Below are 15,594 nucleotides of genomic sequence, written 5' to 3' on the forward strand. Positions count from 1 at the left end.
TGATGTGTTGACATATTCGGTATGTTTGAGAATAGGTCATTAAAAAATCAAGAGTTGTCTCAGTTGGGAGCATGCACCGAAACTAAGATCACTGGTAGTGTGTGTAACTTCCCCATTACTATAACATACTGTCCAGCAGGATCAGCATGTGCACTCCAAGCTGTAAATTGAACCTGCTTGCTAACTATAATTGATAACCCTCTTTATTTGGAGTGAAAATTGGATTTAAACACCTGACCAGAACATTTTTTTAACAAACTTTCCAATATCTATATGTCACACATGGGTCTTCTATAAAAAGTCAATATCAGTGTTCAGCTACTTCAGATATGACATAATTTTCTGGAATTTCAATTCAATTCAATTCAAATTCAAAAATACTTTATTAATCCCAAAGGGAAATTATTTGTTGTTGTAACTCATTGTCCTCATTTCATTAAGAGATGTTATAGATGCTGATGGCTGTAGGCAGGAAGGATCTTATGTAAAGGTCCATCCCACAGTAGATCCTAAGAAACTGGCCACAGATCCCGTCTGATCCATCCACCCACTCAGCTGGCCTCTCGGTTCCTCTGGTTTGTAAGACCGTCCGAATGCCAGGCAGAACTCCTCCCAGAGCCATGGCCACTCCTCCCAGCAGTCTGCCGAGCTCTTCGTCGCTGTGGACAGCCAACTGCCGAGGGACGATCCTGTCCTTCCGCTGTCATGAGCCGTGTTTCCTGCTAGTTCCAGAATCTGAGGGTGCATTCACACCAGCCCTGTTTAGTCCGCTTTAATCAAACTCTAGCTCGTTTTCCTAGAAAGTCCGGTTCGTTTGGGGAGGTGTGAACGCGCCATCGAACTCTGTCACGGAACAAAAAGGTGAACTCTGGCCCAGGCTAAAACCTAGGTCTCGGTCCGGTAGAAGTGAACTCCAGCGCGGTTCCAGTACAGTGTGAATGTAAACAGACCAGGCCCCGCTCCACAAGCAAGAAGTGGAGTACAACGCAGGGCAAACAAACACGCTTTTCTCTTACCTTATATGGAGCTGTCAGCTACCTTGTCAGCTGCTCATGCGGAGTCCATTTTTGAAAAATGACTAAATATAACTCCTAAAACTGCTAAAACTTGATGCTTGTAGTATGTCTTTAGCTCTCAGCACTCTGTTACACTCTAGCTCTTTTACTCCATCACTCTTCAGCACTCTCTCTAGAACCGGGAAGTTGCCACATTTTAAATGAGTTGACTTCCGGGTCAATTTAGAGCTTTCTGATTCGTGGATGGACCAGAATAGAGGTGTGGTTTGTGACGTAAGATGTTATCAAAAGTCAAGGGCAGAGAATGAGATTGTTTAAAAACAGACAGAAAGATTATTGCAGAAAACGAGACTTCGTGGAGTCTCTACTCTGATTATCTTCTCAAATAGTTAAACATGACATTTCTTCTCGGTAAACATTTTAGTTGACCGAGACTGAACTTTAACATACTTACAAAAGGAACACATTGAAGACAGAAAATCAAGAAATGCATATTAACCTGATTTCTTCTTTGAATGAGGAATAAAAATCATTACTTACTGTTTATGTAAAATAAAAATGAGTAGTTCTCTTCAACCTGTAAGCATTGAGTGAACTAACACAATTTGATTATCAAACATTTGTAAAATAGTAATGATCATAGAGAATTGTCTTTTCTACTTGATTAATTCAAGAAAGAAAGTCTCCAGATGGCTCAAACTGTATTTCTGGATGCAGATCAATGAAATAACAGTCTCTGTCCATCTGGTCAGATTTGAGGTCAGATCAGGTTCACTACAGTCTACTCCGTTTTTGTTTTTATTTCCGGAAGAAGAAGAAGTGTCTTCAGAGGTTTTTGTGCCGTTTCTTTCAGTAGTTCTTGGTGCAGTGCCCCCACAGGCGAGTGGGGGAATAGGTTGGTTCAACAAGTAGGATCGACTGCACAGTGCAGTGTGAGTGCAAACGCACCAGCTCAAATGTAACAAAATGTTATGAATATTGGTCCCCAACCGAACCGAGTCTACCGGACTATCAGGTGTGAAAACAACCTCAGTGGTCAGGCACTCGAGCACAACTGGCAGATAGAGGTGTGAAAACAACCTCAGTGGTCAGGCACTCGAGCACAAATGGCAGGTAGATGAGAATGCGTCCCCAGAACATCCTTTCAACTCATTTGAGATTTGGGGCTGTAGTTGAGATATTATTTGAGCTTTTAAGATGTTAATCAGCCGCTGTTGGTTATAGAAAACTGCCTTGTTGCCATGGTTACACATCATAACAAATGTCCAGAAAGTTTCAGTAAAAATCCTTCCAGCTGCACAGCATCTGATACCAGAGGAAACAATCATCCAAAAAATGTGATTTACATCCAGAAAAAGAGGAATTAAAGTTTCCAAAAGCAAAATCTCAGAATGAATGTAACAGAGCTGCTCCAACATGCAGCCACCTTGAGCGGCAAAATTCTAGAACAACCTGGACCATTAAGGGATTTCACATTCCAGCTTACACTGGGCAGCCAGTAGTAGTCAGCATCCCTAATGCTGGTCATGACTGAACATCAAGAAATAATTTACACAAAATATCACAAGCCAATACCTGATAAAAGAAACGAACTCCAAAAGACCGATCCCGTATAAACCCACCCCTCTCTCCTACCCGAACACAGAGTGCAAAAACCATTGTCAACTGAAAATCCACAAATTAGTGCTTACCCTAGAGAACACAACCCAACCATCTGGGCTCCCATCTGCCCACTTAAAACCAACAACAAAATATGCATATGTTACCATAAATATCAAACATTTACCTAAAAAGGAGATAAATAAATTAGGAAGGGAAAAAAAAAAACGCTCCCATATTAGGGTGTATACTATATACCAGAACTTATGGTAATCCATTAAGAGTGTTAACACTGTACAATCGCCCTCTAATACAAATAAAATGTACATACTGCCATTAAAGGACCTACAGCTAACTATTGAGTCAAACGCAAGCTCAAGTGTAGGTGTACTGCAAACCCACCCACACAGCCCAGTATTTGCAGTTTGACTCCCATCACCCTTTGGAGCACAAGTTAGAAGTCATCAGGACTCTGTACCACAGAGCAGACAGCGTCCCCACTAACTCAGGAGCCAGGCAGAAGGAGAAATCCCACACAAGACAGGCTGTAGAGCAATGTGGATATCCTAACTGGGCCTTCCTGAAAGCAGAGAAGAAACCCAAACAGAACTCCAGCCAGCCATCAGGTGAAAAGGAGGAACCCAGACCAGTGGTCATTCCATATGTTGTGGGAGTATCAGAGAAACTGAGACATTTGTTTTCTAAACATAACGTCCCAGTGGCTTTTAAACCCCAAGATACATTATGGCAAAGACTGGTTCATCCCAAAGATCCAGTCCCCCGGCACAAACAGAGTAATATTGTGTATGCTGTTCAGTGTCAGGAGGGCTGTGATCAGTCTTACTTCAGGGAAACTAAACAGCCACTGGCCAAAAGGATGGCTCAGCACAGAAGAGCAACATCATCAGGTCAGGACTCTGCTGTCTACACTCATCTCCAGGCCAGCGGTCACTCATTCAGGGATGAAGATGTTCACATCCTTGATAGAGAGAAACGATGGTTTGAGAGAGGAGTAAAGGAGGCCATCTTTGTGAAAAGAAACCGTCCATCATTAAACAGGGGTGGAAGCCTCCGTGTTCAACTGTCCACATCTTAGAATGCTGTTATTGCTAGTATCACTCAGCCCCCTGTGAATAGCAAACAGCCATCAGGTTGCTAATTATCCATCGTTAGGCTGATGGTCCTCCTTGATCATGTGAGCAGCTAGTTTTGGTTGTCAGCAGCAAACTGGTTGATCTACTACGAGAAGGTGCTATTTATAAAACTGAGCTGAATACAGCACCTCAGACTGAGGAAGTCTTTTGAATGAAAGACAAAACATTTCTACATTTTTTAATTTGTTTTGTTTTGTTTTTTTGAATGTCCAGAGGACCAGACTTAACTTTTTTTAGATGTTATAGAAATTCCTAATCTTCTAAGTCCTCTCCATTTGAGTCTTGCAGTTGATGCATAATAATGCATCATGCAACAGTCACAACAGCAGCAGTCTGAAAGTGACTTTGACTTAAGAGCTCAGCACAGTGCAGCTTCTCCATTTTATTGACTTATTGACTTCTATATGTCCTTGGGGATAAGCAGAAGAAGGGAGGAAGCAGTGGGGGGAGTAAGACAAACAAAAACAGTGAAAACTTGGTTTAAAAGGTTAGAACTGGATGGATGTAGACAGGAAGAGGAAGGGATGGATGAAGATGGATTTCTATGGAGGCAAATGAAAAAGCATGTTCAGCATTATTTCATAAAGTCTGACAGCTGTGCATTAGAACAGATTTTCCCACTCAGTAACATTTTCACATGTTGTCATATTTGCATCTCATTATACGGTGAAGAATGCGTCAAAGGATTCTGAGGGAAACGAGTGCAAAAGGTTGTCTAATTTTCTCTTCCTTTTGCTTTGCCTCTTTCAGTCTCCCATGTTTCCAAAAACCCCACTTCTCCAGACATCCTTCCATCTCCTTAGATGAAACACCTCACTGCAGTCACATTTAAATGTGGCCTTGAAATGCACAATTTACTTTTCAAGTGCGCATTCAGAATATTATGAAGCTGCTTGTTAAGATTTTTGCCCTCTAGGTTAAACATATTATTTCACTGCTCCCATGTTCTCCACTGAACCAAAATAAGTTTTTAATTAAAAAAAAGAATGAAAAAAAAAAACATCAAAATAAAATAACTCTGAAAATACTTTTACTACAATAACACTTGAGCAAAACATAGACATGTAGTTGACATGAAACAAAATACACTATACTAAAGGTTGTGCATAAAATACCAAATTATAATGTAGCTGAAATGCACATTGCTTCAAATATTATCCAAAGCTGTTCCCCAGCATATGATTATATATTTAAAGGTACCACTTTACAATAAGGCTCCTATTATAGATGCTAATAAATAGTTTATAGATACATTTTTAATTATTTTATAAATACTTTATAAATCATTAATAACTGCTTATTATGCATAAATTAAGGGTGAGAAAGAGACAAAACCAACCAGTCTGTTTCCAAATAGTGAGCCAGATCTGTTTACCTATTTCATTTAGAGTTGTTATATCAAACATTTCAGACTAAGTTACTACCTTGTAAGCACAATAACCATCCATCCATCCATCCATTATCTTTTACCCGCTTATTCCATTTTGGGTCACGGGGGTCGCCGGTGCCCATGTCCAGCAATCGCTGTGCGAGGGGCAGGGTACACCCTGGACGGGTCGCAAGTCCATCACAGGGACACATAGAGACAAACGAGACAAACAACCATTCACTCTCTCACTCACACCTAGAGACAATTTAGAGTTACCAATCAGCCTAACATGCATGTTTTTGGTCTGTGGGAGGAAACCGGAGTACCCGGAGAAAACCCACGCATGCACGGAGAGAACATGCAAACTCCACCCAGAAAGACCCCCGGACCGGGGTTTGAACCAAGGACCTGCTCGCTGAGAGGCAGCAGCTCTACCAGTTGCGCCATCGTACTGCCCCACAATAAACATTTGTAAACCTATTTTTTTTAGGATATAATATACTTTATCACTGCATTATAAGTATCTACAACTATAGATACTTATAATGCAGAGCCATTAATCTGAACATGCATGATGTGATGGACTTGCGACCTGTCCAGTGTTCATCCCGCCTCTCGCACAGTGATGGCTGGACATGGGCGCCAGTGACCCCCACGACCCGGAAAGAAAGAAGTATTCAGATAATAGATGGGCGGATGGATGGACCCATACATGCTCGATTGCCCAGATTATAGGTCCTAGCATGAGGACCTCATGAATCTGTGGTCATAATACACATTTTATCCACAAATATTAAAAAAATTACATAATTCATAACAGGTTACAATTTTGCCTCCACAGTTCCACATAGTATCACATCTTTAAGGGGGAAGGGACAAGATTATAGCCTGAACCCAATAAAGTTCTGTAGCTGAATGACAACAATGAAAAAAAGTCTTTCTTCCTCGTTACATTTGTTTTTACAAATGTAATGGTTGAACTTTACTAATTTATTTTTGCATTCCACTGTCACATGAGTTAAAAATGATGGACCATCTATGAGGACTCTTCACACCCTTTAAAATAAACCCCTCTCCATCAATGTCTTATCTAATCTCCTGCTCAGCTCCACGCTCATCTCCCCAGCTCATCTTCAACTCTTTTAAGGAGAACTGATTTTACGGTTGTCAATGGCATGGACATTCTCCAGGAGTACAGCTCCAGTGATTAAAATAAAAAATTTAGATTTACACTAGGTAGTTCTGGTAAATTTGTGCTTACTTTTGTCTACTTTGATAGAGGAAGGTCAGTCTGAATCCCTTGTTTCATTCACACCCAAAGTGTTACACTTGTCATTCTCTAAAATCTCCCTACTTCATTTTTTCAGATGTAAAGATTCCTGCCAAGCAACAATTCAGAAAATGTTCTATCTAATCTGACTTATGACCAGAAAGTATACTGAACACAATCACACAGCAATAAATGGACCACAAACTATGTGTCTGTTGTTATTAAAACTCAGCAGAAAGGGAAGATGAGAGGAGACACTGTGATTGATGAGAATGTGCAAAAAGACTGCCCATTACTGTCTCTCATCAAGGAGCCAAGTGGGGGAATTGGAAATATCCATCTGTCTGTTTGTACATGCATGTTGTAAACATAATAACTTGAAAAATAAGCATCTTGACAACTTCCTTTTTGGTATGTGGCTGCATCTAGGAGTAAGAAAAGTCACCATCGAAAACATGGTTGCCTCATCAGAATCCAAATGTCCACCGTCATATATATAAATAAGTATATCAACATCCCCTATTGGTCAGCACGGTGGCGCAACTGGTAGAGCAGCTGCCTCTCAGCGAGCAGGTCCTTGGTTAAAATCCCGGTCTGGGGGCCTTTCTGGGTGGAGTTTGCATGTTCTCTCCGTGCATGTGTGGGTTTCCTCCGGGTACTCCGGTTTCCTCCCACAGACCAAAAACATGCATGTTAGACTGATTGGTAACTCTAAATTGTCGCTAGGTGTGAGAGAAAGAGTGAATGGTTGTTTGTCTCATTTGTCTTTATGTGTCCCTGTGATGGACTTGCGACGTGTCCAGGGTGTAACCCCGCCCCTCACTCAGTGATTGCTGGACATGATCACCGGCGACCCCCGTGACCCAAAATGGAATAAGCGGGTAAAGATAATTAATGGATGGATGGATGTTTAGTCCCCCCCCCCACCCAAGATTTATTTTTTATTTATTTCAGGATTTATTTTAATTTATTTCAAAATTTATTTTTATTTATTTCAAGATTTATTTATTTATTTATTTAATAATGGAGTTTCATTTTGTGACACTTATTTTGTAAAGCTACTTTACATATTTCTGGGGCTTTTATTTTTTTAACCCTATTTTTCATTTTAATCGCTCTTTATTTCATGTTCTTACATTCAAATAAGGGGGCGGGGTTTTCTCAGTGTGGCGGGTCTGGTCAAATCATCATAGTTTCACTGTGATCGGACCTGACCGGAATGTGCGGCACAGTTTCCGCACGGGCTGGAGCAGTGTTGCCATCTTAGCGACTTTGTCACTTTGTTTAGCGAGTTTTCAGACCCCTCTAGTGACTTTTTTTCAAAAAAGCGACTATCGACAAATTTATAGACTTTTTCTGTGTTACTGGAGACTTTGGTGACTACATGTGTATTATGAAATTCTTTATCAAAAGGGCTCGTGAACGGTCGGCACAGATAAATCAGACAAGAAGGAAAAATAAAAGACAGAGGCTGTTACTGCTAGGAGTAATAAGTGTCCTTTATTAACCTGCCACAGAAAACAGCCAAGCAAAAAACACATGTACACTCGTACACTCTTAACACACAAATTGATATGAAATAACTTCTCACCGTGACACTGGCCGGGAAGTCGTTTTCGACCCAGGTAAAGAAGAATCACATCAAAATGGCGCATGGCACCAGCGCGTGCTGATCCATCACAGGACTTCCAACTCTCTGTTGTCCGTCACATTTCTTATAAAGGCTTCCCTGACCGGATCGCGTGAGAGCAGATCAAAGCAAGTTTTGATGGTTGCCAGGAGAACAGATTTAATTAAATCTGTTTTTCCCTCATCAAAGCAGTCTGTGCAACAGAGCGATGGTTTCATAAAACATGTCCTTCAAAACCTGGGTCACTGTAACCTGAAGATTGGGCCCAATCTTCTGGTTAGAGCATCCCCAGAGAACTTTAATTACTCCAAAACACATCTGCAGCACAGGGATGACTGAATAAGCAGATAAGCTGCATCAAAAGTGAGTATAAGTGTGTTTAAATAAGTGTAATATAGGTATAGATTGACATAAAAAGCATTAAAATAATCATTTCTATATCATTCCACCCTTGCTTTTATGGCAATAATAAGTAACACACACAAAATGTATATGTTTGAATAGGCATAAAGGCAACTTAACACCTTATAAAACATTTTTTTTATATCAACATGTGAAGCACCAATCGTTTGGCAATTCCTGTCCTCAGCGTGCTGTAAGCCCCTCCCATTTCCCCAAGCCCTTACAGCTGTCAGCCTCACAGCAGAGAGGAGACCCGCTCCACTCTGTGTCCACACTGCAAATGAATCACGCCCTGGATTACAAAGCGGGATGTAAATATAATATAAATATCATTATTAATGTAGTGACCCCCACAACCCAAAAAGGAAGAAGCGGGTAAAAGATAATGGATGGATGGATGTTTTTTTCCACTGACTCTATCACACTTGCTGCGATTGGTCAAAAATGATTGGAGCACTGTTGTCAGTTTCTGTGAAACAGATGCAATCCACTAATACTGACCAGACCCGCTCCACTGAGAAAACTCCGCCCACTCATTTGAATATAAGAACATGAAATAAAAAGTGATTAAAATGAAAAACGGGGTTACAAAATAAAATCCCCTGAAATATGTAAAGTAGCTTTACAAAATAAAAGTGTCACAAAATCAAACTCCATTATTAAATAAATAAATAAATAAATAATAAATCTTGAAATAAAACAAAAATAAATCTGGGAATAAACCTAAATATTTTCTATTTAAATGTTTTATTTCATGGGAACATTTATTTATTTAATGGAATATTTATTAATACATTTTAAATAACAATATTTATGTATTTATTTAATTTTGAATTAAATGGCTCTCCATAAAAAATAAGCAAGTAAGTTATAACTTACTTACTAACTATAGTTAGTAAATAAATAAATAAATAAATAAATACTAGCTTTGTTCTTCTCCACAGTGTAACTCCACCTCACTTGAATATCTTCCACCAAAAACATCTAGGTTTATTTGCATTCCCTGTTCAATTCCAGTCCAGAAAAACACTCATCGTGAAAACTACAAACATTCATTATTCAGATCACTCAGTAATGTGGGACATTAGCGTACCTCTTATTTTTGTTGTGTTTTTCTTTAAGTCTGTATGTGTGTGATGGTCAGTATGAACATGCAGCGCTTTAAAAAACAGTAAAGACTTTCTTTTACAAGCTGTTGGAATCTATTTATTGACAGCTACGCATTTAAATTATTACCCTGCTGACTGGACTTTGAGATCTTTTCTCTTCTTTCATGCAGCTGGTATCATTGCACTTTAAAAGTTTCATTCTCTTATCCATCCATCCATCCATTACCTTCCGCTTGTTCTGAAGTCGGGTCACAGGGGCAGCAGCTTGAGCAGGGAAGCCCAGACATCTCTTTTCACAGCCACCTCTTCCAGCTCTTCTGGGAGGATTCCAAAGCGTTCCCAGGCCAACCGAGAGACATAGTCTCTCCAACGTGGCCTGGGTCTTCCCCAGGGTCTCCTCCCAGTCGGACATGCCTGAAGCACCTCCCTAGGGAGGCGTTCAGGGAGCATCCTTACCAGATGCCCAAACCACCTCAACTGGCTCCTCTCGATGTGGAGGAGCAACGGTTCTACTCCAAGTCTCTCCCGGATAACCGAACTTCTCACCCTATCTTTAAGGGAGAGTCCAGCTACCCAGCGGAGGAAACTCATTTCAACTGCCTGTATCCGCAATCTCATTCATTCGGTCACTACCCAGAGCTCGTGACCATAGGTGAGGGTAGGAATGTAAACCGACTGGTAAACCGGGAGTTTTGCCTTACAGCTTCACTCTCTCTTCACCACAACGGACCGGTACAGAGTCCGCAATACTGTAGACGCTGCATCAATCCGTCTGTCAATCTCACGCTCCATTCTTCCCTCACTCGTGAACAATACCCCAAGATACTTGAACTCCTTCACTTGAGGCAGAACCTCACCCTCGATCTAGAGAGAGTAATCCACCCTTTTCCAGTTGAGGACCATGGCCTCAGATTTGTAGGTGCTGATTCTCATCCCAGCCACTTCACACTCGGCTACGAACCACTCCGGTGAGAGCTGAATATCACGGCACGATGACACCAACAGGACCACATCATCTGCAAAGAGCGCAGATGGAATCCTGAGGCCACCGAACTGAAAACCCTCTGCCCCCTGGCTGCACCAAGAAATTCTGTCGATAAAAGTTATGAACAGAATCCGTGACAACAGTCAGCCCTGGCGGAGTCCAACTCCCACCCTGAAGGGGTCCGACTTACTGCCGGCAATGCGAACCAAGCTCTCACACCTCTTGTATAGGGACTGAACAGCCCGTACCAGCAGGTCCCCAATCCCATACTTATGGAGAATCTCCCACAGTGTACCCTGAGGAATACGATCAAATATCTTCTCCAAATCCACAAAACACATGTAGACAGGATGGCCAAACTCCCATGACCCTTCAAGGACCCTAGTGAGGGTAAAGAGCTGATCCAGTCTTCCACGGCCAGGATGGAACCCACATTTTTCCTCCTGGATCTGAGGTTCAACCAACGATCGGACTCACTTCTCTAGTACCCCCGAATAGACCTTACCAGGGAGGCTGAGGAGAGTGATGCCCCTATAATTGGAGCACACCCTACGGTCCACCTTTTTGAAGAGGGGAACCACCACCCCAGTCTGCCAATCCATTGGCACTGCCCCCGATGTCCATGTGACGTTACAAAGGCATGTCAACCAAGACAGCCCCACAACATCCAGAGCCTTAAGGAAATCAGTGTGAATCTCATCCATTCCTGGAGCACTGCCGCTTCGGAGCTTTTTAACTACCTCAATGACCTCAGCCACAGTTATGGATGGATCAACCCCAAAGCCCCCCGACTCAGCTTCCTCCATGGAAGATGTGGCAGTGGGATTGAGAAGGTCCGAGAAGGATTCCTTGCACCTCCTGACGACATCACTGTTTGAGGTCAACAGCAGCCCACCTTCACCAATTACAGTGTTAGTAAAGTGCTGCTTTCCCCTCCTCAGCCGTCTCATGGTTTGCCAGAATCGCAAGAAACAGCCAAGGCTGTAGAGCGCTTGGTCCTTCGTTACTCTTCAACTGCCTCTGGAGTCCCACTGGCCAACAAGGCCTGATAGGACTCCTTCTTCAGCTTGACAACCTCCCTAACCTGGGTTGTCCACCACCAAGTTCGTGGCTGGCCACCACAAGAAGCACCGATAACCTTGCGGCCACAGCTCAAGGCACCGCCTCAACAAGTGTGGTGCGGAACATGACCCACTCAGACTCAATGTCCTCCACCTCAGTTGGGATGTGGTTAAAGCTCTCCCAGAGGTGTGAGTTGGAGATCTCTGATGGGTTCTTCTGCCAGGCATTCCCAACAAACCCTCACTACACATTTGGGTCTACCAGGTCTGTCCAGCATCTTCCCCTGCCATCTGATCCAACTCATTTCCAGGTGGTGATCAGTTGACAGCTCAGCTCCTCTCTTCAAAACAAACGGCCACAAATGAGATGACACGACTATGAAGTCTATTATTGATCTACGACCTAGAGCATCCTGGTACCAAGTGCACTTATGGACACCCTTATGTTCGAACACGGTGTTTGTGATGGACAAACTATGACTAGCACAGCACGTCAAACAACAGAACACCACTCGGGTTCAGATCAGAGAGGCCGTTCCTCCCAATCGCCCCTCCAGGTTACACTGTCATTACCCATGTGGGCACAGAAGTCCCCCAGCAGAATAAAGGAGTCCCCAGCTGGCACATCTTCCAGGACCCCTGCCAAGGACTCCAAGATGGCCATATAGTCTGAACTGCAGTTCGGTGCATAGGCACAAACAACAGTCAGAGTCCGTCCCCCCACCCGAAGGCGAAGGGAAGTCACCCTCTCATTTAACGGGGAAAACTCAAACACACAGGCAACAAGTAGACCCACACCAGCTCGACGCCTCTCACCATGGGAAACTCCAGAGTGGAATAAGGTCCAGCCCCTCTCAAGGAGATCGGTTCCAGAGCCCATTCTGTGCTTTTAGGTGAGCCCAACTATATCTAGTCAGAACCTCTCAACGTCGTGCACAAGCTCAGGCTCCTTCCCCTCCAGAGAGGTCACGTTCCATGTCCAAACCCATGCTACTGCTTCGGGCTGAGCCCGAGCGGGCCCCATGGGTAGAGACCCGGTCACCAGACGCTCGATGACGAGCCCCTCCCCCAGGCCTGGCTCCAGGGTGGGGCCCTGATAACCCACGTCCGGGCAAGGGATACTGAGTTCCTTGCTGTGTCATGTCCATAAAAATCTTCTGAATCGCTGTTTGTCTGGCCTGTCACCTAAGAACAATCTGCCTTGGGAGACCCTACCAGGGACAATTATAATGGCCCCGGACAGCATATCTCCTAGGATCATTCAGGCACACAAACTCCTCCACCACAATAAGGTGGCAATTATAAAACTGATTTTCAGATGTATCAATGGTCTTGTTCCAGAGCTAATGAATAAGTGTCATGAGCTGCAGTTAAAGCAGACTGTCTGAAAATGATTTAGACAGTTTTTTCTATTGTTTAAAGATGTTTGAGATTTTCATTTTCAATTGAAACAGTGACTGAGACAACATCACCCTCACACCATCAGTCTTCATTCTTGGTCTTTGCAGGGTCTTTATCCAAGTATTACAGACACAGTGTGCTCCACATTTTGTGTGATAGTGTGATGGGGTGATGTTGGTTTGCACAAAGTTTCTCCTGTGAGGTGGTGGTGGCTTATCAGTATGGTGGCAGCATGTTGAAGTCCTGGGGGAGTGTGGTGTAGATGGACTGGTTTGATCATAAATAATTTGAAGCACGTTTATTTAAGTCCAGTTGAATTTTTCTCCAAAAGAGGGGCATGGTTTGAAATTATTCAAAAAGCACTGAATAAAAAACTATGTTGAAAAAAGTAAAAACGGTCTGAAAAACAAGAGCATAAAAGAAGAAGCTAAGAGTTCTGTCAGTGTTTTTCAATAAGAAAAATGGCATCTTTGTTTGTAAATTACATCACCATGGTAACTCAAAACACCAATAAAAGTCATAGCACACATCACGGTGCCATGACGGTTGATATAACATGGGGGGGGGGGGGGGCATGTTGTGATTCAGGCTGCATTAAAGTTGAAGAGTAAGATCCTGTTCAGATGGATAATAAAAGGGTCAGGCAGTCCCCGATTAGCTGTTATTAATTATTGTTTTCTTACTTGTTCTGATTAGTTGAATTGTGTATTAATATCTGGTATTGGATTAAAGTTGTTTGATTCTTTCATATTTCCTGATTTATTTTCCTAGTGAGGTGTCCCTTTGTATTTTTGTTCAGTTTATTCAAATTCAAAATTCAAAAATACTTTATTAATTCCAGAGGGAAATTAAATGTTGTTGTAACTCATCATCCTGGTTTCATTAAAGAGTTGTTATAGATGCTGATGGCTGTGGGCAGGAAGGATCTCTTGTAGCGGTCTGTCCTACAGTGGATCTGAAGAAGCCTCTGACTAAAGACACTGTTGTATGACAGTCTGATGAAGAGGATGCTGAGGGTTGTCTATAATGTTCTTCATTTTATGAAGAATCCTTTTTTGTACAATCATCTCCAGAGGTGTCCCCAGAACTGAGACAGCCTTCTTTATGAGCTTGTTGATCTTTTTTAAGTCACTTGCTCTGGTGCTGCTACCCCAGTAGATGATGGCAGAAGAGATAGCACTCTCTACAACAGACTTATAGAAGATATACAGCATATTGCTGCAAACACTGAAGGACTTCAGCTTCCTCAGCAAGTACAGTCTGCTCTGTCCCTTCTTGTAGATGCTTCACTGTTGCATTTCCAGTCCAGTCTGTTGTCCAGGTGAACCCCAAGGTATTTATACTTCTCCACCACCTCCACTTCTTCTCCCATGATGGAAATAGGGTTGGACCTGTTCCTGTTTCTCCTGAAATCTACAATCATCTCCTTTGTTTTGTTCACATTTAAGATGAGATGATTGTTTCCACACCGTACCACAAAGCGGTCCACCAGTTCCCTGTACTCAGCTTCTTGTCCATCTCTGACACACCTGACCACTGCAGTCATCTGAATATTTCTGCAGACGACAGGAGTCTGTTTTGTACTGGAAATCTGAGGTGTACAGAGTGAAAAGGAATGGTGAGAGTACAGTACCCTGTGGTGCTCCTGAGATACTGACCACCTGGTTAGACACACAACCCTTCAGTTGCACAAACTGTGGTCTGTTTGTCAGGTAGTCTTTCATCCAGGTGATTGTTGAGGCCTCCACCTGAGTCTTCTGGAGTTTCTGACAAAGCAAATCAGGCTGGATTGTGTTATGTCCCGTTTCTCTGACTCACCTGGGGCCTCGTGTTTCAACACAAAAAGTTTGCATGCTCCATGTTCCGCTCACACGTTGGGATGCATGAAAACAAGTGTGTATGAATGTATGCAAATTTTTGACCTGCTGTGAGAAAACTTTCTGTCCACAGTATCACACAAAAGTACTGAAACTCACCTAAATATTGATAAATGACCCTATATGATTTTCTTAATCTGATATTTAATTATGATATTTTCTCACGAGTTTGAGCATTTATGTTTAAAGCCAAACAATGAAAGTGAACTTTACCTGATAACATAACATTTAACACGCCACTAAAATGACGGAAACAACTTTAACCCAGTATGTTTGTGAGCCACATGAAATGCTTGTGAATTGCCTCTGTGGAACTTCCATTGTCACTGAGAAGAAAAGCATCAAATTAATTCAGAACATCTCACGTGATGATTCCTCAGGTCGACACGGTGCAGACGATCATACATGTCCAGAAGTAACTGGGTAAAGTTGTGCATAATTGTAGAGCGATAGCAGCTTTTGTGCTGCTTGCAGACATCACCAGTGGAAGAACTGGGAGGACTCGTGTTTTGGGGACCACACCAACCTGCTGGCACACGAGGATGTCTGGCTTATTATCACATTTAGAGTGCCAGGACCATTCTCTGTGCTGAACTGGTCCCAGCGTTAGAGGGACACTAAGAGAAGCCCTGTGCTGATGTCAGTTAAGTCCTCACCACCCTGGGCTTCCCTGGACCCAGAGCCTTTCAAAGGGAGCTGGCTGATATGTTGCTTATTTCTC

This window comes from Nematolebias whitei, chromosome 12 (assembly GCF_014905685.2).
Source record: "Nematolebias whitei isolate Nwh7 chromosome 12, NemWhi1, whole genome shotgun sequence".
Classification (NCBI taxonomy): domain Eukaryota; kingdom Metazoa; phylum Chordata; class Actinopteri; order Cyprinodontiformes; family Rivulidae; genus Nematolebias; species Nematolebias whitei.